Here is a 27,250-nt window from a genome sequence, read left to right on the forward strand (position 1 = left end):
GTCAGGTTTTCCGCTTCTCCATCAATAGCAGTGCATCACTCCTTCATAACAATCTTTTTTACGGCCAACAAAAATACCCTGTCTACCGAAACTTTCAAATACTATACTCTTTTCAACAATATTAGACATGGTTGAGATTGCGGGAAACGAGTGAAACTCGTTCCACCAACACAGTGGAACCAATCAAACCCTATTTTATCGACCCCTAGTCTATTTTACAGATGAATCTATGGATCCGCAATTTTCATTGAGCAAGTTATCTCTCACTTTAAACTCACAACAGGGGATAGTAGTTAGCTTCTGAACACCAACCTTTACCATGGTCTGGCACTGTTGAGGGTGGGGCAAACATTAAAATGCCATAGAAAATGGCAAAAATTTGGAAATCATTCCCTGAATAATCATATCTCTATTGATAATTTATTTGGAAACATCAGCCACTAAGAAAGTTCTTCTCTGAAACCTAAAAAATCATGGTGCCATATTTTAGCTTACTCAGCAGGTAGAAAAGCATTTAAAAGTATTATAGCATTTATAACTCATGGTCCCTCAGAGCTTATGATCCTATGAACTGATATTTTGAGAAAATTAAGCCAAATCAGAATTTTTTATTGCTTTTGTATGGCCTTGCAGGCGATGACCTCATAATTGGTTGATGGAAGGGAAACAGTTTTTTATAAATTTGATGCTCATTCATACTTGTCTCTTGAGTGGTGTAATTAGCGCTTGGATTAATTTACATCCAATATAGCTTTGGGTAATAGAATTCTCTCCAAAGCCAAAAGTCAATTTTGTAAAAAAAAAAAAAAAATGAGAAAAGAACCCAAACTATCTCTGCTTGAGTCTGGTAGCAATGTGATTTTGAGCCCAAAATTGAAAAGTGCAATGAAAAATACGTCAAGGATCAACTTTATATGGTTGAAGATAGAGCAGAATTGTGAGCAGCATTGGAGAGGAAGTGAGTGATTTCTTAGAAATTTAAAGGACTGTAGCTCCGAGGGATGCATTTTTGGAAGAAAAATTTACACCAAAAAAAAAAGCCTCATCATGACCTGCAGAAAAAAACCGCACTTCATCTACCGTTAACCCTTGGACACCCCGTATATCTCGCAAAAATGGACCGCGTTAAATAGAAAGGAACCAAACCACATCAGCTATTGCCAAATTTAACTGGGCAATTTAATTTTTTACATGAAAACGGTTTTGCGGATTTTTGTGCAAATTTCAGTGAAAATTCTCCATGGTAGGTACGAAGCAAATTCCTTAAAATTTTCAAAGAAATCCGAACAAACGTTCTCCCGTAAAAAAATTAATTGCCCAGTTAAACTTGGCAATAGCTGATGTGGCTTGGTTCCTTTCTGTTAAACTCGGTCCAAATATCAGTCTATGTTGCACTGTTCTCCAAGAAAATTTAATCACGAGGAGAAATTTCAAGACACCACGATCGAGGTACGCGATTTTCCAGTACCTACAGACGAAGCGGCAACCGGATGGAATAGTTTTCCCGGCCGCTCTCGCTATTTCCCGTTTTACGATTTCCTGCCCTGTATTAAGTTTTAAAGCATCAGCATTCAGCATCCAGCTCTGTACTCTTTTCCTCCTTTTCTTTCTATCCTTTTAGGGAACAACGACGTATCAGCAGTTGAACTTTGCCAAATTTTACCGGATGAAATGTTTTATATTCAGGGTGTCTACAAGTCCGGAAATAGTACTGATTTTTAAGGGCGGTCCGGAAGTACTGAAAAAGTGCGGAATTTCCGCAAAAAGGTCCGGAATTTTTTTTAATTTTTTGTCATTTTTGTCGCAATTTCAAATTTTTAAAATTTTTCTAATTTCGTGAAATGGAAGTACTGAAAAAGTACGGAATTTTTCTGTTGGAGGAGGTTCTGAATTTCTCGAGAATGTACTGAAGAAGTAATGTAAGAGTACTTATTTTTGACCAGCCTGTTTTAGTAGACACCCTGATTTTGGAGAAAAGTTACAAATCGACGGTGTAAGTCGGCAATCACATAACTCGGTTTGCGACGTCGCAGACTTCTTGTCATACTTTATTTTTTAAATGGAAAACTACTCAACGACAATTCTTTAAAACTGTCATGATTTTTCTTCTCAATTCGAAGAAAATTCTGCAAAAACTTCAAGAAATAATGTCAATTTGTTTTCTTTTAAAAAAATGAAGTACAGGCGGAGATTTTCAGACACCACAAACGAGTTATGTGATTGCCGACTTTCACCGTCGAAATATTCTTCATTGAGGCTAGAACGAGATCTTAGTATGGGAACAGCCTCTAGTAAACATTTTAACTCAAGTTTACAGCTGCCTTTTGTGTTACAGCGTTGCCTATTTTACATTTTTTAGCTTTTAAAACTTTGCTAAAAAAAAATAAGCTCAATGATGGCTGTATCCCCGAAGCTAATTTGAAAATTTCGTTGAAAATTCTATCGGGGGCTCATCTCTTTACAAGGTTTCATTTAGGCCACATGTCAATAGAAACGGTCCGTGGCGCTCATTTTTTAAATTAATTTACTGAAAATGCGGATTGAACTAAGCTTCCAGGAATTTTTCAGATTTTTTTCAACCTTAAGTGACAAAAAAACTCCGAAACTGCCGGAAATGGGACCCGGGACCCGTTTGAAAATATATTTTTGACGGACTTTGATGAAGTGTAGTCAGGCGGGGAAACGGCGTTTCCTGAATGTTGAATGCTGATTGCTGAACTCAGCCTCAGGCGATGCATGCCTGAAGTTGCTAAATCAATTCTACTGTCGGTTTTGATTGGTCGGATTTTTTTAAAGATTTTTCTCCCCTCGGAAATTATTTTCTGAACGTTTCAATGAACTTTTCGGGTTTTTCAAGAAACTTTTCGCAAGTGAAACTTTATTACAACCCTGCGAAAATTCCTTGCCTCTATTCCATTATATTATGTAGGACCAATCTCGGAGCGGTTCTTTTTAGATGCACCGGATAAGAGTACCTACATAGGGAGAGTAAGACCTGTGGAAATATGGAGCTCTTATAGGGCCCAATAGAGCAGCCAACCTTCTAACACAAAAAAATGTCCCTGCTAATTTTCAGATTCCAATAGCAAACCAAGATGGCAAAGAATGGTCTTTAATGAGCGTTCTTTCGCTTTAATGAGTAAATTCACGTAAAAACTAAGTAAAATTTGCTTTACAAGCAACAGATCGCAACAATCGTAATAATATATCGCTCGAGATAACATTTGAATTCATAGGTTTGATGCATTTTTGGGCCCTAAAAACTCCATGACCTAACCCCAAAATTACCGAAATTTTCGTGTCTGTACGCTCCTCATATAGACACTCTACAATGGATTAATTTGCGAATGAAATTTTTGGAAAGTTTAAAGAAATAAAGAAAAAAGGTTCTGGATTGGGTCCCCCGTGGCAGAAAGCGTAGAGGACGCCCTGACAAATCGTGGATTGAGGGAATAAGGCAGGAAATGAGGAAATGCGATCTGCTGGAGGAGCTCTGGCAGGATCGCTATCAGTGGCGGTTGGGTGTCACAGAGCGCACAGAAGCGCTGTAAGAGCGACTTGTTAGTAGTAGTAAGAAAAAAAACCATGCAGAAGTTCTCCAGGATACTCATATCTTTTCAGAAGAAATGTGGCAACTCGCGGTTTTCGATAAGGCGCTTTTCCTCAGCATAGTCCTGCAGTTCTGCTCGAATTTTTATAAGTCCCCAATGACGTAGGCACCATCGCGATGAGCAGCCCTAGGGATGGCCGGTCGTTGGATGGGAAAAGCTTCTGCCGAAATCCATAATCGATATCTCGGGACTGAATTAAGCATCTCGAATTCTGCCCGCTCGTCGATAAAGCGGCCTTTTAGGGCAGCCGAGAAGTTTCCGGTCGTGATTCTTTTAGATTTAGAACAAGGAAGGTGTGCCGGTGTACCGTGCTCCGTGGGAGGGGGGGTTGAGGGGGGGGGGCCGGACCCCCTACCCCTTTTCTGCCAACCTAGACGCCCTCCATTGGCGAAGACCAACCCGCCGCTCTGCTTTCTTGCTGACTGACCGTGAGTCCAATAATTTTTTGGTCAAGGTTGAATCACTAATCCACCAGGACGATAGAGCAGGGGTGGATTTATTGTAGTTACCCACCCATTATTTGACCAATTACCGCCCATCTCTCCAGAAGACACCGCACGGTGATTGTATTATCCTGCCGTGCTAAGGAAGAACGCCGTATGAGCTTTCAGGCGTTGGCAGCATTCCTGTGACAAATCACTAATTTTCAGGAACTTTGGGGAGTATTTTCCTTCCAATTTCTCAGATAATTTTGTTCGCAACTTCACCTAAAGTTCCTGATAATTTCAAGGAAAAATATTCATAACTTTCCTAAAAAATAAACATTTTATCGAAGGAAATTTGGCAACCCTCGAATGTTTATACGGCGTTCTTCCTTAGCACGCGCGGCAGTATTGTACTTTTATAGCGAGAGTCTGAACATTCGTTTCATACAGGGCTGAGGGCCCAAAAGAGCAGCCAACCTTCCAACACTGTCAATATTCAGATACTAATATCAAACCAAAATGACAAAGAATGTTTATAAATGAGCGTTCTTCCGCAAAACCGTATGTAGGTATCTAGCTGTAATGAGACTCGAGGTTTTGTAAAAAGGGACTGAAAAAATGGCAAAATTAAGTTTTTAGACTGGCCTGTTTTCGATTTAAAAAACTGACCTTCCGTCTGATAATTCTCAACGCAAAAATATTAATCAGAGGACCTCAATAATCGAGATAAAACCATGGTAATTACTGTTTCATCATATTTAGCGGAGTGTCCTTTACATAATCAGCTAAAACACCATAAGAGCAATAACAACTATTAAAAGCTTAATCGTAGCACCTCCTGAATTAAATTCCTCGGTTGGGAAAAGAAAAATATTCCGTGGATTTTGATGGGATGGTTTTGCCCGAGACCTTTTTAATGATTACATGTCGTTATCGAGAGAGGTATCGTTACGCCACAACGGAAACAAGAATGGGCCCGTCGCACAAGAGAATGAGACAATGGGAGAAGTTGGACAAAATGACGAAAACTTTAAAAGCTCAAAATTTCATTATTACAATACCTAAAGGTCTTAAAAGTGTTCCATTGGTTTTCTAGTAAAATTTACTTCAGAAATCACCCTTCAAACTTCAAAATTTCTCGAAATAAACATCTAAAAGAGGGATATCGATAAAAGTCTTTTTTGGTCGCTAGACGCTATTAGTGGCGACGTCATCATAGGGATTCTCCATTATATCGAATTGGATCCAAATAATAACATTGGCATAACCTCTTTCAATGCTACCAATGCGAAAAATTCGATACATCGCTTTTCTGTGACGTGCCACTAATAGCGCCTATTAGTGGCTTGCTGCATGCAAGCGCGAAACAGGCGCTGGCGCCTACAAACCTAACAGAGATACTGCACGCATTGCGCAATGCGTGAAGTATCCCTGTTATGTTTGTAGGCGCTTACGCGCGAGTCACGTTAGTTGCCCGTAGAGTCCCTTTATCCTGAGAGTCACGACAATGTGAATCCATTTCTGATTGGTTCCCGTATTTTAGGCCTTCACAGTGTTACAGCGGGAATAAAAATTACATTTTCACCGATTGCAAAGATTATAATCTGGAATGGACCAGGGAATTACGGGTTCGGCAAGGAACAAACGGAAGGAGAGAAGGAACGGAGAAAGGAATTTGAGAATGGGCCGATCAGAGATTACGAAAAACGTTCAATTTGTGTAATCTTTATTCCCGTTTGTGACTCCATGAGAGGGTGTTGTCTTGACTCCCAGTATAAAGGGACTCTACTCCTTCCTCGAAAGAAACATCTAAATTAGCAGTTTTAGTAAGGAAAATCATGTGCGACCCTCCCCATTGACTCGATCCACTGTGCGGCGCGCGGCGTGGCGGTATGAGAGAACAATGTAAAGTAGCAATAATTTCCGTGCCAGTGGACCGAATTTACGGAGTTTTGATGCAGATAAAGTTATTAGGCTCCCGAGCTGTGGCTGTGGTCGGAGTGCACAGCTGCACTGCAAACCGATGCGATGCCGACCAGCCGACGAGTATCAGATACTCGGGGACGAAAGGGCACCTAAGCGGGCGGGGGGGGGGGGGGGCGGCTAGAGCCTCCAGCAATGCACTCCCCATTCCTCCTCTAATTATTTATATTTTCCAATCCGATATGTTCAATCCCGATTCGACCGTGACTTCGGTCCAACGTCACGTTGCCTCGTTTAAGTTACAGCGCTGCCGCGCTTTGGAAAAACGTTGTATGAGTCTTCAGGCGTTGCCAAATTCCCTTCGTTAAAAAGGGAAGACATTGGGATAGTTGTGATTATTATTCTTCAAATTTGCCAGACAGTGGACCACTAGACAAGGTACGAATTTCAGCATTCTGACACACGTTTCTTCACAAAAATTTTACATAAAACACGATGCGCACAACGAAAATTACCAAAATCAACTCCCTCTGAAGATATTTAATGCGATTCTTGGTGCGTGAATTCAAACCACCCGCTCATGAAAACTCAATGCTCTGCGTGATTCACATCGTGCGCTAAATGTTATCATGACAGTCTGTGAGATATGAAAATCTGGCAACCTCAATCTTGACGCTTTGGCTCAGCTGCAGCACATTGCTTATAGTTTGAACAACACGGGATATGAACATTTCTCGATTGAGAAGCTTGTTGAAACCGTTGTAGTGCGCGATTTGACTCACATAGAGCTTTGAGTTTCTTGTCAGCGGGCAGCTCGAATTCCTCGTAACCAATGTGAAATAAAAACTTTAATATCTTCGTTTGGAGCTTGTTTCATTAGTTTTCGTTGCGCGAATCGTGCTCTACGTGAAATTCTGGTTAAGAAACATGACGCATCAGAATCAGGGCCGGATTTACCTATGGTGCATCGGTGCAGCTGCACAGGGCGCCAGATTTTGAGGGGCGCCAAATTTTGGGGTTTTTTTTCCAAACTTTGCAAAAAATTGAGAATTGCGTCGAAAGTTCAGAAACTCTGATTGCTGATTGATCGTATTGCGTTCCAACTTTTAAATGACCAGACCTTAGACTTTAAGGGTCAAACTTTCTCTTAGTTTCGTCGTTAACAGTAAAAGGAACATGTACCTGGTTTTGGTTTCTGCCCCAGAATCATTCATTCACTCGAAAAATTCGTATTTCGTTAGAGTTAGCTCGCAGTAGACCGTCGGGTTGGGAAATGCGCGGGCGGGGGGGGGGGGGGACGTGCGAGGGAGCGCCTCGAAAATTTCTGCACAGGGCGCCAAAAACGTAAATCCGGCCCTGATCAGAATGCTTAAATTCGTACCTTGTCTAGTGGTCCAGTTTAGGGAATCACCCCCAACTCTCTTTCAAGCGTTTATTTGCATAAGTTAGTGGCAACGCTTTCGGAACGAGTAAGCTAAAACAGTGAGTAACGAGAGTGGGCAATTGGTGTTTGAGAATTTTTGTCGGGTGGATTTGAATTGTTCGGACCTTGACGCTAAACATGGTGTACACTGTACCTGTTTAATTTAGGCCGATCGGCAGATAACGTCATTGCGGGCTCAGGACTCGGACTCGTGCTGACGTCATCAGTGGCGAGGCGTGAATGTTCGACTATCGATATTTCCCCATTCGAGCTGTGGTAAAGAATCGATTATTAGGGTGTTCGCTGCGAACACCCTGATAATCAATCCTTTTCCATAGGTTTATATGGTAAATCAATCGATATATCGCAATGCACGCCACGCCACTGGTCGTCATCGCTGTGCCCGCGAACCGGGTCGAGACTCGGAAGTGCAGATATTGACCCACTTGCCCTAATGTTTCCCCTTTCGGCGATGAGAAACCGGTAGTAAAACTGGATCAATATTCATTTTACACCCTTTCATTCATAGCTTTCGGCTTTCCCGCTTACCTTGACTCGACTAATCCTGCCGGCAGGGGAGGGGTCGGCCGGGGCGCGCTCGGGTCATAACGAGCGGCCGCAGGGTCAACTTCCACGAGAATATCCCTCCCGCCCTCTCTTGCGGTGTTTGAAACCAGTGTGAATGATATTCTAAATCCCTGTGCTCTTTACCTATACCAGGGTTGCCACAGTCAGGGAAAACCGGGAAATGTCAGGGAAAATGACGAAAATGTCGAAAATGTGAGGGAAAATTTGTTAAATCTTCTTTATTTGCTTTCTAAAATGGGTTTGAGGTTTCGAACTACAAATTATGCCTAAATATCTCGGCAAATTTTGAATATTCATAAAAAAAAAAAGGCGATAGCCCCTGCGTATAAGCCTAAAGGATCATTCTAAATCCAAAAATTGACCAAATTCAGAGAAATAAAAGCAGAATAGTGTTTGGAAAAAAACCTCGCATTCGATACGGAAATCGATAACTATGGATCGACTGCTAGGTTTTTTCCCCAACCCTGTTCTGCTTTCATTTCTCTGAATTTGGCCGATATTTGGGTTTAGAATGATTCTTTGGGCTCATGCGCAGGGGCTATCGTACTTCTTTTGCTAAAAATTCAAAATCTGCCGAGATTTTTTACCTAACCGATGCGATATATCGCATGCCAGTCACACGACCACGTCCCTTACACTGGGGGAAAAAAACTCATTGGACCTAGAGTCCAGAACTTCCAGACTCTTGAAAACATTGACAAGAAAGAATATTCTTGATTCAATCGGATTTTTTCTTGAATCAAAACGAAATCCGCTTAAATTAAGAGACTTAGTTCTTGATTTAAGCTAGATTCTGATTGAATCAAGAGTTCTTTTTCTTGTCGATGTTTTTAAGAGTATGGACTCTAGATCCAATGTGTTTTTTTCCAGTGTGAGCTTGACGAATCACCTTATGAGTCGCTGTTCGGACAAATCTTACCATTTTCAGCTGATTTGCAAGAATCAAGCATCAACACACGATTTTGTGATCAGCGCAACTGACCCATCGTGATACCGTCTAATGACCTTTGACAATTGTCTAACGATCTAATTATGCAGCTGTACAAGGGCACAGCATGAGCGAGCGAGCAAAAACCTAGCGGCGCGCTTTCCGTCAGAGATGATCGGAATCAATCGGTCCGGCCCGTGTGGACACAGCTGCCAATTACGTGCGTTAAGGGCCTTGTCCACACGAGCGCGGTTCGCGGAAACTTATTCCTCGAACTGCTCAGTTCCCGGAACTTATTCCTTGAAACGAGGCATGCTGTCCACACGAGTTCGTCCGAACTGGAACCGGAAGTTCGTGTATATGATGGCGGGAATTTTGCAGGTTATGACAGAGTACGTTCCTTTATTAATAATTTCTCCTTTATTAATAATTAAATTCTTCTTTAATAATTTGCTTTAAGATTCAAATTAAATCAGACTTACCTTCGTCGGACTCACGAAAATGCAGGATGAAATAACGGGAGAATGTAAACAACAGATCACGTTACAACAATAAAAAAGTTCCTACTTCGGAATTATCGGAGGAATATGTTTTTAGCTCAGCAGAAACTTGTTCGCGGAACGAGTTCCTCGAACTAGTTTCTCGAACCGCGCTCGTGTGGACAAGGCCTAAAAGTGCTCGCGAGCGTTCGCAGTCGATGTGCACATCCACGAGCACGAGGCACGAGCACTTAGGTGAGAGCGTGAAGGGGCCGCTCGTGGCTCTTTGATGTTTCGCCTTGTAATTGCATTCTACCTTTGACAACGAGGCTCTGCATTTAACTCCATCTCCAGCATCGCTTGCTGCAATTGCCAATAAGTTCCCCAATCAAACACTGATTCATGTGATGCCCTTTAACCCTCTTTTATTTCTGCGGCAGCAATGAATCTTATCACACGTTGGGGACGGTTAGCTGAGTGGGGTTTCCGCAGTGCCGAGGCGTGAATGTTCCATTATCGATATTTCCACATGTGAAGCTATAGTAATGAATAGATTATTAACATGTTCGTTACAAACGCCCTGTTAATCGATCCTTTTTCATAGGTTTAAATGGCAGATAATTATTAGGAATTTTTATCTGTGGTCTCGGCTACTCCTCTGCCCAATGTCTGTTCTCTCTCTTCAAAGCAGGGTGTCTACAAGTCCGGAATCTGCGAAAGGTCCGGAAATAGTGCTGATTTTTTAAGGGCGGCCCAGAAGTACTGAAAAATTGCGTATATTCTGCAAAAAGGTCCGGAATTTTGTTTAATTTGTTGTCATTTTTGTCGCAATTTGAGCGAGAAATTCAAATTCTTAAAATTTGTTGGATTTCGCTAATGGGAGATACTGAAACCGTACTGAATTTTTACCGTTAAGGAGGTACTGAAAATCTTGGGCATTACTGAAAAAGCACTGTAAAAGCACTGCTTTTTGGTCAGCTTGTTTTAGGAGACACCCTGCAAAGGCATTTTAGCTGAACTTATCGCTCCGTGCACAGCTGCCGCATTCCGTCCTAAATACTTCATGCCCTAAAGACCAGAAAAAATCCTCCTTGAGTAGAATCATCTATATCAGATTCACAAAGGTTTTCCACATTTTCAATCACATAGAATCTCGTTATTCGATGCTGAGACTTTTGCTCCTTCATTTTGGGCGAATAGGCAAAAAACTCTCCTGGGCGTTGAGACAGTCGCATCCTCAAGGATTCGCATTCTTACAGGAATCCAACGAGCGGGATATCCTCTGCTCGGATCGTTCGAATAACGAGCTTGCAACGGCTCCCTCTGAACTAAATTTCAAAGGGATAAAAGAAAAAAAAAATCGTTATTACTTTGCTGCTGCCGCCGAGAGTATTCAAAGCTTTCTGTAAAATTCATCTCTTGACTGCTGAACCTTTTAAACCCTTTTGCGCCTCCCGTGCAAAATTTCAAATGGCTCGAATTCGATCACCCTTTCGTCCCCTTTCGTTCGTTTCATCCACATTTTTCTGGCGGGAGTCTAAAGGGCTACCCATAGTGCCCGTGGGGAAGGGTAAGCAGAGTAGCCCCCCCCCCCCCCCCCCCCCGGGAAATTTAGCACTTACGGGGGCAGTTGAATGAGTCATTTGCGCTGGTTACAGAATCGCGTTTTTCTCGCATTCGCAATTGAATCAGTGAGAACGAAAACACGCCAACTCGGAAAAATGAAAGTAATCAAGACACACAAAACTGCACAGTAGATGAAGAAATGTTAGTCTAAGAAAGAGATTTTTGGTGCTGAAATATGAGCTCTTAAGGACATTTTAAAGGCCCAAGTCGGTACAGATTTGCTAACTTCAATGACCTTTATTAAAATTAACCATGAAAAATCCATTCTTGCCATTCATGAGAGCCATTCTTCCATGAGAATTGAGCATTTTTAAGTTACCGAGTTGGTGTGTTTTCGATCTCACTGATTAAATTTTGGCGCTTACGCGGTTTGGAAAATAATCGGCCCCATTGACTTTTGAGGTTATGTTTACTAATTGAACCAATCGATTTCGAAACAATCTCACCTGTTTGATGCATCGAATACGATCCGTTCGTCCGGCGTGTCGAGCGAACGAAGCAGCGGTGGCCAGCTAGAAACATGACCCGAATCTGGAATTGAAACTTGGCTGCACCCCGCTGCTGCGGTCTGTTTCCAGATCGCCTCGCGGGGCGGCGGAACCGCAGACCCGCGGATTTTCCGGATTTTCCATGCCACTTGGCAGAGGCCGAGCCAGCCTCGTCCCAGTAAAAGACTGTTATAATAAATGATGTCTCGCGGCGTCGCACAGTGGATCGAGTCAATGGGAGAGGTCGGACAGAATTCGAAAACTTTAAACGCTTATAACTCCTTTTACACAAGACTTTCGAGTTCTGAGAGTGGTTCCATTGGTTTTCTCGTGAAATTTTCTTCAAGAAACACCCCTTGTAGTGTAAAATTTGACGAAATGAACATGAAAATTTGCAGTTTTAGTCGGAAAATTCATGTCCGACCTCTTTGATTGACCCGATCCACTGTGCGTCGCGGCGCGGCAAAGCGGAGCGAGAGCCCGAGAGGGTGACGACCGTGGGAGATTCGTGTCTCCTGCCCCTTCCAACCCCTGTCCGGCTCCTCAAAGAAATAGCTAATCTAGAAATCCGGAAATTTTCCCAGGTCTCGAACTGATTCAAAGGTTAGCTCGAATCATCAATCAAATCTCGATGAGCCCTTTCTTCACCTACTTATTAATAGCCCGTACACTTTGTCATATTTCCTTTTCTCTTTCGTGAAGCTTTTTAGTGAGATCCGCGGATTGTCGCACTCGAACTGGATCTTCAGCTTTTTTGAGAACGGTTCTATTTTCTATCGACAGGGTGTCTATCATCAGGAAAAACCGGAAAATATCAGGAATTTTGGCCGATTAGGAAAAAATCAGGAAAATCGTAAAAATCGGACGTTTTATCAGGGATTTCTCTTACGCGAATCTTTTCAGCGGAGAAGTCTCACTGCTTTTTGCCTACCGTGCCAGGAGTCGTCGCGTTATCTTTGTTTCCGATAATTTCTCAAGGAAAAATCAAAAAAACATCAGAAATTTTAAAAATGAAAAAATCAAGAATTTTTTACAAAATATCAGGAAAATATCAGGATATTTCAAATTAAAAAATACTAGACACCCTGATCGAGCATTTTTGTGGGTTCAGCTGAGAAATAGAAGTAGCTCTTGAAGCACCACTACAAATAAGACAAACGGAAACGAACGCAATATGGTAATAGAGCAAGGGAATGGGCGCGCGTTGATGACGGCGCAGAGATACAACTATTCGTGCTTGATGGATGTCCGTGTTGTATCTGCAAAATTGAAGGCGCTATGGTGTGCGGCGTGACTGTGCAATGCACCGCTCTTCGCTACCAATATAGTGTCGCTACACAGTAAAAAAATTGTTTGCTTCGAGATGGAGGAAGAGGAATTCTTTGCCCATCCCTCCTCCGTCGCTTCTTTTTTTTTGCTCTTCTTTTTCACCCCTCTTTTTTTACTTCTAGTACGTCCTAATCTGACTTGTCAGGAGTCGGATGATCTGAGTCCAACAGACTAAGGCAAATGAATAAAACGAACTAACAATAACAACTCAAAGCCGAGACTGAGTTGAGCGGTTAAAAACGGTGTGACTCTTTGCACACCGTGCAGTGGCGAGGCGCGAATGATGGATTAACAATATTTCCCCCGTTTGAAACTATGGTGAAGAATCACTTATTGCGAAAACCCTGACTATCGATCCTTTTCCACGGGTTTAGATGACAATCAATCGATGTATCGAAAAGCACGCCACGCCACTGACACCGTGTCTAGTGTACTATACTGCCGTGCTAAAGGAAGAACGCTGTATGAAACTTTAGACGTTGCCAAGTTTCCTTCGATAAAAACCGAAATTATGGGGTAATTTGTGAATGTTTTTTTTTCCAAAATTTTCAGACAATTTTGTACGCAATTTAATCTAAAATATCTGAAAATTTCAGGGGAAAATATGCATGAATATTGTAAAAAACACATTGGATCTAGAGTCCAGACTCTTAAAAACATCGACAAGAAAAAGTACTCTTGATTCAATCCGATTTAAGCTTAAATCAAGAACCAAGCCTCTTAATTTGAGCGGATTTCCTTTTGATTTAAGCTTAAATCTAATTGAATCAAGAGTCATTTTTCTTGTCAATGTTTTCAAGAGTCTGGACTCTAGATCCAATTGGTTTTTTTTCCAGTGCAATTTGGCAACTCACGATTGTTCATACGGCGTTCTTCCTTAGCACGGCAGTATATGTCTCTCGAGATGAACGGGAACGGTCACGTTGACAAGACAATCTTGGGCCAGTACGGAAGGCACTTGCCGCGAGGTGCGCCCAACGGTCGCGGCGGCGGTGGCCGAACAAGGGCGAAGCCGGGGAGGGAGGAGCCAGAATAAATATTTTGTTTCCCTGGTACCGCTTCCCGGTCCGAGGATGGAAGGCGAGAATGAAAGGTGGCATCGCCTCTTTGTTTGACGAAGGCTTTGTGGGTTAGGAGGTCGACGGCATAGGCGGATCCAGCGCCAGCCACCTCCAACGAGAGGGCTCAATCCTCTTTTCCGCCCCAGAAAACCCCATCAAATACCTTTCTCCCCCCCCCTCCTCCGGCTCCCCTCTCAATTTTTTCCCCGCAGCTCCACCCCCTCACCTCTAAATCCAAGGATTAACTCTTTCATATACCTACGTCACTCCCGAGAATCCGTTATTATTCCTTGGCTATCGATTTATTTCTTTTGGTAATTTGGCTACAAGTTGCTACTCCAAGAGGTCGTTTCCCAGACTAATAAACATAACTCTGTGCCAAAGTTGCAAAATTGATTCCCTCTCACCTCTAAATCCGAGGATTAACTCTTTCATATATGCTTTCATCACTCCCGAGAATCCATTATTATTCCGTGGTTGGTACAAGTTGCTACTCCAAGAGGTCGCTTCCCAGACTAATAAACATAACGCTATTCCAAAGTTGCAAAATTGATTCCCTCTCACCTCTAAATCCAAGGATTAACTCTTTCATATACCTACGTCACTCCCGAGAATCCATTATTATTCCTTGGCTATCGAATTTCTGCGAGTGGATTTGGTTGACTTTTTTGACCAAAGTTTAATGAAGAACGCTTTTTTTCAACCTAATCCACCAGAGTCTGTTTTGCTCATCAGAAACCATGCCTGAACCAAATCCAAAATTTTTTGACCTACCTCCGGAGGTAGGTTGAAAAGTGGACGGGAGTGAAGGGTTTCACCAGAAACCTCGGAAAGTTACAAATTTTTCAAAAATGGTGGTGTTCCGTGCGAGAAAAACAACGAAAGCAACAGCAACCGCGGTGGAGGTGATGGACTGATAGTAGTGAAGTCAAGTGTAAAAAGTGCACATATTTTCGTTTAAATATATCATAATTTCTATGATTTTTCATATCGTGGAATAAGTCGTCTTGCATCGGTTACTTGGCGCGCTCAAGATTTGGTTAATACAAAGAAACTCGATTTTCATTGGTCCAAAGTAATACAACAGATATCTATCCAAAAATTAAGCCGAATCCAGTTGCGGAAATTCGCCTTAAGTGCCACATTTTATGGAATGGAACGTGAGATCGCTCCTCGCCGGGTGTGCGACGCGACGTTTGATGTTCATCAAACGTCACAAGTGGTGACAGGACGTCGGCCATGACGTCAGCACGAAAATGGTCCATGAACGGTGAAAACGGCCCTTATAATTGGTCGAGAGTACACTCGAGCCGCCTGAACTAATATCATTCAAATTTTTCCAAACGTAATTTCGTCGAAAGTTCTCCTGTTTCCCTCCGTAGTAACGAGAGTGAATGTCCCATTTTCGTTTTGCCGAGTGTTTCCCGGGAATGGAGCACTGCAAAACAACCGTCGACACCCATGAGTCTTTCGTGCATGCCTGGAGTGTTTTTTTCGCCGTTTTTTCTCGGCTGGTAGCTCGCGATCATCGCATGTTTCCCTTGCCGTCGTTGTACACATAATTGTCTCCCGAATTGTGAGCTGATATGGATCTTATCTGTGTCGGTGGAGGCCCCTTTGAAATTTCCTTTCCGCTCTTTTGCCACGAAAAAAGCGATTCGAGACGTACTCAATTTGGCCAAATGCACGAAAGTAGCCAGTTTGGAAAACGTCAATAAGCACATTTTGCTGACGAGATAACTGTTTCTATGCCAGGATTACTTTTGCACAAAATTGTGGGGTTTTAGATACTACAGCGCCTTTGTAGGGAGAGTATGGACGTCGGAGTACCTATTCCTACTTGGCAAAGCCATCTTGGACTTCGTGGGGCTATCTGTTATCTGCAAAAATGGTGGTCGTTGTTTGTAAATAATTCAAAATCAAAGATGGTGAGATTTTATTTGCTTGTATATCCGTGACCTCCAATGATTTTCAGAATATTTGCCTCGCAATTTAATCTATATTGTCCGTGAAAAGTTCAACAAAAAATGTTTATCTGCCTCCTTAAAAAATAAATGTCTAGTCTGAAAAAATTTGGCAACTCTCACGTGGCATTTTCCATTGCACGGCAGGATAGTTTGACTACATTCTGCAATTGGGAACTACCATCTCAATCTCATTAGTAAAAACATGTATGTGCATAGGGAAACTAATGGTACATAGGTTATTTCCGGACTGAGCCGAAAAGTGTGTAGTCAGGGTTTTCACAGTCAAGGAAAACCGGGAAATGTCAGGGAATTTTAAAAAGTCAGGGAAAACTGAGAAAAGTCAGGGAAAATGACAAGAATGTCAGGAAAAATTTGTTAAATCACCTTCATTTGCTTCCTAGAATAGATTTGAGATTTTGAACAACAAATTTTGCCTGAAAACTATTTTCAATTATGCCCTCTTAACCATCCGTCACATTTCAATTGTCAGGGAATTCCACCAAAATGTGCCAGGGAAATCAGGGAAATGTTAGGTAATTTTATATTCTAAAATCTGTGGCAACCCTGTAGTTTCTAATTGCATAATGTAGTCCAGTTTACAGTGCAGGTTGCCACCTCCCTTGGTCTTATTCACCAGTGATACGTCGAACTACATTTTCCAATTCGGAACTAAAGTTTTAGGCTCATTCGTAAAAAGGCGTATGTGCATCTGGAAGCTAATGGTATATACGTTGTTTCTAGACTGAGTCGGAAATTGTAGTTCTTAATCTCAAAATTTAGTCCAGTTGACCGCAAGTTGTCTTTTACTTTTCGTCATGGCCTGTATAGCCTGGCAACTTGCGCACAGAAAATTCATCCTCAAAAGGATAACAATCATATCTACCGGAAATGACATTGGCCTTTAAATGAAAGAATCCGTGGCATTTTCCGCTCCACCTCGTTTTCCACCTCAGCCGACAAGTAGAAAGAAAGGAGACGCAGGTATACCCACGTCTTTTGTCTGAGTTTTGATTATTCTCCGAAACCGCGAGCGCGATTTTCAAGGAGATCCAGCAGACCAGCAACAAAATCAAAAACTCGCTAGGATTCGAGGATACTCAAGACAATGTCGTTGCATAGGTCAGCCATTCTCAAACTTTCTGGCACATCCGGATCCCGACCATATTTTAGGCCTTTCCGATAGCTTACCACATTTAGCCCATGATGATTAATTATAAAATAAGAGAAAGGAACACGATAATTTTTAGTTCGCAACTATTTCTTAGGTGATTACTTAAGTTTAAACGTGAGACTTAACTTTTTCGACCATATTCTGTACGCAAAAGCGCATTTCTTCCGCACCGCCTAACGTAGGAGCCTCAAAATTGACACAATTCAGGATGTCCGGAAGTTAACGTACTTAACTTTCAGGATCGATTTTGCGGCTCAAAGTGACTGTTTTTCCTACGTTTGAATGCCCGAAAACGCTTCATAAGTAAGCTATGCGCTTCTAAATTTGCCTTTTTTGTCATGGGAACGGAGTTCCCCATGATATTACAATCGTTCCGTTGCTATCGCTATGGGATTCCCTATGCCTCTGCGACCTTGAGCGTTTCGCCCAGTCTTCGATTTTTGGTCGATTTTCCGATGTATCAAAAACCGTTGTATTTTTTAGCCAATCATGTCTCTACGTCAAGTTGTGTTGATTGCTAAAATTCGCTTTCAGCGAGTTTTTTTCCACCTTGAGATGTCGTGTCTGACTGGTAAATCTGCGCAGAACCACGAAGTTCCGATTTTGGGCAAATTCTTTTTTTTGGGAGGTTCTGATTGGTTATTTTTCGCCATCAGTTTTCTGTTCGTTGGTGCAAAAGATCGCCTACCTCGGTGCTCTTGAGAAGCCGCCATTATCCCACCTCAAATTTGAAAAATAGAAGTAAAGAAATAATAACCATCGTACAAGGTGGAAAATTGTTCTGGAGGACTCGTTACGGACAAAGAAGTCAAAATCAGAGCTCGATTGATTGATTTAATTCATGGATAAACAAATATCGCCTCAGCTTACTGCCGCGATGACAAATGCATGTTGAGATGAACCCGAGAGACATGAAAACAGTGCGAACCATGGCTCCTACAGCAATGCGGCTTAGCCCATTTCAAAGCGGCAAGGTCTCTTGTGATAAGTCCCGCCCATTGCCCGAGTCTTTTGTATGCTATTTTTACCCCCTCACTCGCCGATTCGTTATAGCCTAGTTGACTAAACTGCCACATATTTTTGATTAGGTGCGGGCAATGGGCGATCGGGAGTTCGATACCCGACGATGGGTGTTACTTTTGAATGGTTGTATTGAATGTTTTAGACTAATCATCAAAAAATAATTAATACTAGATGATAAATGTACGAACATTTTCTCGTGAATTAATATGTTAAACAAAAATACTGGAATATACCTTCTTCATATAATCAGCCACATGTTCCCCCAAATTAATGACGTTATTTTCTTTTTTCAATAAAGTTAATTTGCATTCAACGTTCGTAAGCTAAGCAAAAAGTACCTATTGATACAAATAGAAAGACATGAAAATAGTATGCTAACATTTCAGTTGTTTTTTTTTTTTTAATTTATTTTTTGTTTTTTTTGTTTTTTCAATAAAACAAATTGACTTGGACTGGAATCATTGTATCTCCGAAGACAAAAGCTAAGTTTTTTGATACAGAAATACTAATATATTCATCCTTTATATAATCAGGGAGATTTTGACCCAAATATTGATGTATATTTTCTCTGTTCGCCCAAATTAATGATGGTATTTTCTTTTTTCAATAAAATTAATTTACATTCCACGTTCTTAAAGCAATATTTTCTCCAAAATTCAGCAAAAAATAACAATTTATACCTACGCAAAAAGTAAATAAATAAATAAATGAATAAAGCAATGACATGAAAGTAGTATAGGTAGTACACATCTAACATTTCAGTTACATCTATTTGAATGAAAAAAATGGCAACTTAGGAAGCACATAGGTCACTTATGATGCGTATTCGGGCATATGCGTAGAGTAAAAATATCATACTTTACGCCGAAAAAACGAAACTGAAAGTTAAATGCGTTAACTTCCGAAAACCATACGTAATCCAACGGAAATAAATAATTGGTAAAAAACAGTTTTCTTGTATGCAAAGAAAAAAAATTAAAAATGTTAAAAAAGAGATGTCGACACAAAATTACATAGCCCCTTCAATTCTGAAGATACTACAAACGAACTGTACCTTAAAATTTTCATATCCCAGAAGCAAAAGTTCCCATGACGAATATTGCTATCGCTAGCGATTGCAAAAACCAACTTGTTTTCTTTAAAATTGATCTAACTCCCCGTTTTTTGTCGCTGAAACTCATGGTAAGGGGTAATTTCTAGCGTACCTACTGTTCTTTTGTCGTGTTATCAAGGATGTACGCCTTCGGAAAATGACGCTACGAGCGTTCCCAAATTTTAAAATATCAATAACTTTTTTGGTAGGTGGTATTTGGTAAAACGGATTGCGGCACGTGAAACAACGCGAAGAATTAAGTAGAAAACGTCTCCCACACAAGGCGTCATTTCGAAGCATCAGAGCTTTGAAAAAGTTTAAGATTTTCGAAGCTCCCTGCTGGGTAGGCAATTTTTACTGCAATGACTGTTAGAAAGCACAGCGCATAGCAAAGGCAGGGCATAGCTCACTTATGAAATGTTTTCTGGCACATGTGTATAGGTAGAAAAATGTATATTTTGAGCAGAAAAATCGATCCTGAATGTTAAGTACTAACTTTTGGACACCCTGTATACCACAGGAACCTAATGGGACTAGGTAAATGGCGAAAAGTCAAGGTTTTGGAAAGTTGCTAAAAAAACGGCACACCCTGCTGGACATGAAATAATCTGAAAATGGACGCAGCGCATTATCGAATGAAGCATGATTGAAAATTCTACATCAGTGAGGTGGCGTTGCCTCAGGCTTAGCGGATGTAAACTGGAGACTTCTCTCTCCCTGACGTCCAAAATACGATTTCCACGAATTATTCTTCGTCAGGAGCAGGAACTTTGATTCTTTCTCGACTTTTTCCTTGGCATTTCCATCTTCCCGAAGCGGATCTCCGCAGACCGTACTTTGGGAACCGCTGACATAAATCCCCGCAGAAAGCGCGGAGCCTTAAGTGGCCGAAGGCGAGGAGCACTTGAACGCAAACTTTTGTATCCGGGCTTTTCGTTAAGGGCTTTTTCCGAGCCTCTGTCGGAATTTCGCACTCGACTATTTTCGTGCACCTCGCGAAATTCCTGCATCTAAAATTGAAACAACACTCGACTATTTTCGCGCACCCCGCGAAATTCCTGCATCTAAAATTGAAACAACACTCGTCTTATTTTAGAAAAGTTGTAAAAATAAACAGTATACCTCGGTCAAACCGCCGTTGAGTCGTCGAGTAAGAGGGCAGATTTCATCCTGTAGTTTCTTCGATAATCGAATCATTGATGATACGCTATTTACCAGACTTGGCATCATTGATGAAAGCAGCGTAACTATAACATACTTACAACGATAAAGCACAAAAAACAGAGCCCGAATAGGGAGGGAACGTCCTACTTTTTACTGATTTTTAATGTTGTTAGCCTTGTTTACCCATATTTTAATTCCCGACCCATTCGTTTATACTTACAACTTAATCGGGTTTCAGCCCTAGGGTTTAAGTCCATTGCAGTGTTTAAAAAATGCAAAGGACTTTATATTTGTATACGGATAAAAAACCAATCAAATTTCGTGAGGGAGAAAAAACAATTTTCTTCTCATGCAGAACCGAATTCTGTAAAATTTCCCGGGAATGATCTCCAAAGCATCCACTCTGCTTTCCGAAATTCGATCACGATTAAATACACAGGTCTGCTTTTTGGTGATATCTGTTCTCTGAGGTTCTATCTCTGCGGTAGTTCGATGTCTCGTTTGGTTCAAAACAATAGAACATACTACAAACAAAAATTTCAGGATTTAAGCTGGATAAGCTGAAAACAGAAAATTCCTAACAATTTCACCTTTCGTTCCCATTTTGTAGTCATTAGAATTAAAAATCTATCACATGAACACCGTTCCCTCAGACTACTCAATTGACTTTTGAGGCTACGTTTACATGTTGAACCAATCGATATCGATACAACCTCTCCTGTTCGATGTATCGAACACGATCCATAGGTGATACCTTGAGCTATGTCCGATCCGAGTCGGCGCTCGCTAATTTGGAAGCCCTCGGGAGAGCATAAACGGGCGAACGGTAAAATTGGTAAAATAAAACAATAATTGATGGCTGTTTAGCGTTCATAAAAGGGGCAGGAATTGAAATGGAGGGAGTTCATTGCGACCGTGAACTCCGGGGGGGTTGGGGGTGCGCGCGTAAGTAGACATTGTTGGAGCTGTTGGAGGCCCGTTTTATGGTGCCCAGATGAAGCGGATGAACCGATACAAACAATGGAACGACGACGGAACGAGGCTGCTGGGATCCATTAAACCGAGAGATACGATCGGGGGGCTCCATTCCGGTGGCCACCAAAGGCCCCAACTCCCGATTTGTCGTCCCGTCCAGCCCGTTGCACAGTGCGGCACCCTTATAGACGATGCGGACAAAAATCGGCAAAAGACAGGAATAGAGACATAGCCGACATAGGAAAACCGTTTGGCACTATCAAAGTAAAACACTCGAGGAATAAGAAAATGTTATACCTCAGGTTTTTTTTGCGTATTTTTCAAGAAAAGTTCATTCGAAGTTGGCAACCTCGAATTAGCCCCGTGTTAACAATGTAAAAGCAACGTGAAACATCCAAACTTTAACTTCAAATATCTCCGATAGTCGCAAAAAGTCGCAAGATCTTTTTCGTAGAATTGAAGTTGGATATCTGAGGATTAAGAAAATGTCAACCACCTAGAGCATTTTGCGTTTCAAGCGAGACATCTCCATTTGAAGTTGACGTCTTTTTCCCGTGTATCTCTTACGGACCAGTGATTCCCGACCTATTTCCTGCCCACTTTCTACCCACATTTGAGGTAGTTTTGAGCGGAAAATTTGAAAATGAACCATCATAGTGAGTCAGAAATATCTTTAAGATAACAAATTCCGAAAAAAATATTCAGATGTCGAGTTGTGAATTTTTGACTTTTGTCCACAGAGGGCCGCACTGTGCGTTGAGCCCGCTCCAGTTGGGCACGAAAATGAGACTCTTTCCATCCCATCGTCAGGACTCAGGATCTCGCCTCCTCAAGCCTCAACGATCGAATATCGATATTTCCCCATTCGAAGCTATGGTAAAGAATCGATTATCTCGGACACCCTGTCAATCGATCCTTTATCCGATCTAAACGGCGGATCAATCGATGTATCGCCGAGCACGTCACGCCCGATTTGTCGTCTCGTTCAGCCCGTTGAGCCCGCTCCGGTTGGGCACGAAAATGAGACTCTTTCCATCCCATCGCATCATCAGGACTCACCTCCTCAAGCCTCAACGATCGATTATCGATATTTCCCCATTCAAAGCTATGGTAAAGAATCGATTATCTCGGACACCCTGTCAATCGATCCTTTATCCGATCTAAACGGCGGATCAATCGATGTATCGCCGAGCACGTCACGCCACTGACGGTCTCCTGTCTCCTGCTCCCGTCTCGCACTCTTATCGCTATCGTTTCATTCATCAACCATCTCCCCCGTTTCAATATGGAGCTTGGAAATTATCTCGCCCAAGGCCCCAGTAGGATGTCTCTCGATCCTTCCGACCGCTTCCCACGCGAAAAGAGCTTGAGTAGCTATGGTTATCAACTCGCCTCATATTCTTCCGTTCTCGTCCGTTTTGGACGTATAGCAAATGTCATGGAAGGATATTGACTTTGTCGACTCGGACTCCTTTATTAGCTTGAAATTCCCCCGGCGGGCTGATTATTGAAATTGATAGACAAAGCGAGACATAGGGAAAACCGAGCGATCCTATCAGTCGGAACGGGTGGTTGTTACAGACTGAGGGGAAATAATAGGTGGGGGAGTCTCTCGTGGGTTGCCGTTATGGTTAGTCCATTACTCATCTCCTTGGTCCATCGAAAGCTCCTCCTTATACCAGCAGAAGCCCTCTTTTTCCGTTTTTGCTTCCTTGTCTACAGCTTTGTCTATCAGTTACAATAATCAGCCTGCAGCGCGGTTGAAGATATGATTTAGAACTTGGCATACTTTTTTGGCTACTGCTTCACAGATTAGAGGAATCTAGAGTCCCTTTATACTTGCATGAGAGTCAAGACAGTGTGAATCCGTTTCTGATTGGTTCCCGTATTTTAGGCCTCCACAATGTCACAAACGAGAATAAATATTACATTTGAACCGACTGCGAAGCTTATGATCTAGAATAGACCGGGAAATAACGGGCATTAGATAAAAATATCACAGATTAATCTGTTCTAAATATTTAGACCCCTCTCCGTCAGCTTGTAATTGTTATGAGTTGGTACGCTATAGACGCTATTAGTGGCGACGTCATCATAGGGATTCTATATGTATTATATCGAATTGGATCCAAATAATAACATTGGCATAACCTCTTTCAATGCTACCAATGCGAAAAATTTGATATGTCGCTTTTCTGTGACGTGCCACTACTAGCGCCTATTAGCGAAACAGGCGCTGGTGCCTACAAACCTAACAGAGATACTTCACGCATTGCGCAATGCGTGAAGTATCCCTGTTAGGTTTGTATAAGCTTACGCGCGAGTCACGCTAGTTGCCCGTAGAGTCCCTTTATACTGAGAGTCAAGACAATGTGAATCCTTTTCTGATTGGTTCCCGTATTTTAGGCCATCACAGTGTCACAAACAAGAATAAAGATTACATTTTCACCGATTGCAAATATTATAATCTAGAATAGACCGGGGAATAACGGGCTCGACAAGGAGCAAACGGAATGAGAGAAGGAACGCAAAAAGGAATTTGAGAATGAGCCGATCAAAGATTACAAAAAACTCTCAATTTGTGTAATTTTATTCCCGTTTGTAACTCCATGAGGGGGAGGGGGGCTGTCTTAATTCTCAGTTTTAAGAGACTCTAGAGGAATCCAGATAGAAAGTAAGGAAAACATGACGGAAATAAAGTGAAAAATAGGGTAATGTGGCGCGTAGCCTTCCTCCCCTTCGATGCACGTGTGCCTGTGCACGTGCGTTTTCAAATGGATGGACATGACTCCTATTATTATCAATGGTAGAGCCTCCATGTGGAAAGGGAATGCACTTGATCATTCACTCTACTCACGGCTCATTATATTACTCGCAGGTGTATTTGCAGCTTCATGGATGGTATTATTAGACTGGTTAGTCGACACAACCCATTCATCAAATGGTTCGTGCGGCCTTGAAAACTGCTCGAAAAATGCTTGATTTTGAGACAAAATTCTCAACGCCTGGATTGTGCTCGTATTTTACTCAGCGACATAAATTGCTATCGGTAAATACTCGTTGTGAACACAAATGATGATATTGACGAAAGGCGGCGGAATGAGAAAAAAACAGACGAACCTCCCATTATTCAAAATGTGTTTCCCGTATCTATGGTCTATTTGGGAAAAGTTAATTTATTTACAAGCTATTGCAACTTTCGTCTCGGAGAAATGCGAACCATTATTGAGGTTAATTCTTCCACTTAAATTTTTGAAAACTACGTTATTATTTTCATTTTAAGAGCTAACAATGGTGGGCAATCGCGTGACTTTCTGGGCTTGGTAAAATAGAGCATTGTAGCAATGACAGAAATATTAAAACTGCGAGCAATAAACGTGTGTTACTTAAAGGACTGAGCGGAAGTACAAACTATTACGCGCAACTATTCGTGCTCCCATGTCGCGCAAATTGCCATCACGGTTATTGAAGGCGACTTCGACGGAATGAGTGTCACGTAATAAGAGGAGAAATGCTGCCGTGCTAAGGAAAAACGCTGTATGATTTATTAATGAGGACAATTATAAATATTTTTCATTGACATTTTCAGACATTATAGATCAAATTACAAACAATATTATCAGAGAAATTGATAGACAAATATTCAAAAATTCTTCCGAAAATTAGTGATTAACCAGGGGAAATTTGGCAGCGCCTGGAGGCTCATACGACGTTCTCCCACGGCAAAATTAGCGTGTGTTCCTTCCCGGGATTGGTTGTGAGCAAAAGTGACAACACTATACTACGCGCGACTATTCGTGCTTTCTATTGATGCTAACAAGAGGGATAGGAAATAATGGAGAGGGAAGAATACGAAAAAAAATTAAAGATCAAAGTTTTTAGTGAGCTAAGACAATTTCTGGCAGAAAGAATTCGCGAACGTAGGCGCTTTTCGATATCCTTGAAACGCGAAAAAGAGCGTTTCTGAGAAGCGAGGATTGCATTCCGACGTAAAGGTTTAAAAAACTGGATTATATCGCGAGGAAGCCGCTATCCCGGAGCAAAGGCAAGTCGGGGAATGATTCTACCGCTTTTAAAGCGGAGAGGGATTATTTCTCAAAGGCACTGAAAATATTCTACCGACTGACGATTGTACTCAAGTTAAACATTTCGGTGCCAATTTGGAAGGCAGTAACAAGTTAAATTAAAATTATAGAATACAAAAGCGATACTTTCAGTGCCGTCGGTCACTGGAGAATTTTCTCTGAGTACTAATTTTTACGAAATTAGTTTATGAGCCCCATATCTCGCAGTTCGGGGTGTTTTGATTCGATAATTATTACTGTTAATTTGTGGGAAAAATCAGATTGTTTTCAATTTCCGATTCGACTAGTTGCAGTGGCGTGGCGTGAATTGCGATATATCGATTGATATGTAATATAAACCTACGGTAAAGAATCGATTATTAAGGTGCTCGCTGCGGACACCCTGTTTATCGATCCTTTTCCATTAGTTTAAATGGCAGATCATTCGATATATTGCAAAGCATGCCATACTACTGACTGGTTGATTTTGGTTTTCGCAAGCGAAAAGTTCTACTGCCAACTGAAAATGCTATTTTATTCTTATGAGCTAATTTTAATAGTATTCGTTGTATCCGACGTGCTCCAACGTGAGGTTCACGTATGTGTATGTGCATGTGTATTTTCATCTTTATGACGCTACTAACAGTTTTACAGACTTCCGTGCGCTTTTAAGTGCACTCAAATGACACCGGGGGAGGGGGGTTCTGGTGATGGAAAACTTGAAGGCAGGAAGTGGGAAGCGTGGCATTTTACCTGGCATTCCTAGCTTCGACTTTAAAGGTCAACTTTGTGCAGTTACGAGAGGAGCCGTCAAAAATGCGTGAACCCACCTGGAGCCTGGCCTGCCATGCCAAAATAAAAACGTCATGTGAGCCTTTTGAAGTCGCCAAACCTCCGTCAGTATTTGAATATTAAAGTCGCAATTTGATCTGAACTGTCCGAGAATTCAAAAAAAAAACCTGTTTGAAATTTCCTCAAGGATAAATTTTCTTGAGGGGGGGAGGGATCAGGTGGCGTGAAAATTTTCATAAGGCGTTTCCGTAACGGCAGCAATTGTGTGTCTTTGTGTAACGCAAGTTACACCTTCTTGTATCAAGTCATTTTCAAAAATGAAACTATCGGCGGGCTGTGTAAAAAATTTTCCAGCGAGTACGAAATAGCTACCTACACTAAAAAATAGGTTACGAGTAGGATGATATTGTGTCTTATGACGATTCATTTCTGACGTAACCGCAGAGGGAACTAAATTGGATCAGAAGAGAGTTCACCATACGCTTCTGGCGAATCGGTGGCCCTGTTATTCCTTTATTCAAATCCTGTATAAATAAGTCGATTGATTGCTTTACGTATACTTAAATAGACGAAACCTAGGATCAAAAATTTGCAAGAATCGCCTCTCAGGATGACGTATAACACGCCCTCAACGTTCGTGTCCGGAGCTAAGCGACTCTAATTTTGGATTCGTTACGAACGCGGGGAAACCCTCTACCAGTTGCATAAAACAACCGGAAAATGAGAATTTAAAATTGTGTCCATCAGCTCGACCCGGGGCATTGTTCCCCTACAGTTTGACGCGTTTCCGGGCTCCCGCTTCTGTGACGTAATAACGTATCTCTTTTTTCACGTGAGCCCTGTTCTCCGTATAATGCCATGCTTTTTAAGCCTCATGTAGAATTAGAGATACGCCGCTACGTCACAGGAGCGACGTCATGCCTTTGAATGTAACCGAGCGCTTATCTGAAATGTATCCACTAAAGATATGCAGCAACACGTGTAACTACTACCGTGACCGTGTCATCCTCTCTAATCCTCCTGCGGCGAGCACTCGGCTAAAAACTTTAATGTTTTTCCCCCTCGGATTCTTTTTTTCCGTTTCCTTTTCTTTTGATTTTATTCCTGCGTTTGATTTCGT

At 41.7% G+C, this 27,250-nt stretch overlaps 1 protein-coding gene across 3 annotated transcripts in view; it reads left to right on the forward strand.

Moving 5' to 3' along the window:
- The window catches only part of LOC109032067 (diacylglycerol kinase eta), a 127,204-nt gene that overhangs the window by 37,632 nt on the left and 62,322 nt on the right, over positions 1-27,250 (forward strand). The window lies entirely within an intron of this gene.

This window comes from Bemisia tabaci, chromosome 7, assembly GCF_918797505.1.
Source record: "Bemisia tabaci chromosome 7, PGI_BMITA_v3".
Classification (NCBI taxonomy): domain Eukaryota; kingdom Metazoa; phylum Arthropoda; class Insecta; order Hemiptera; family Aleyrodidae; genus Bemisia; species Bemisia tabaci.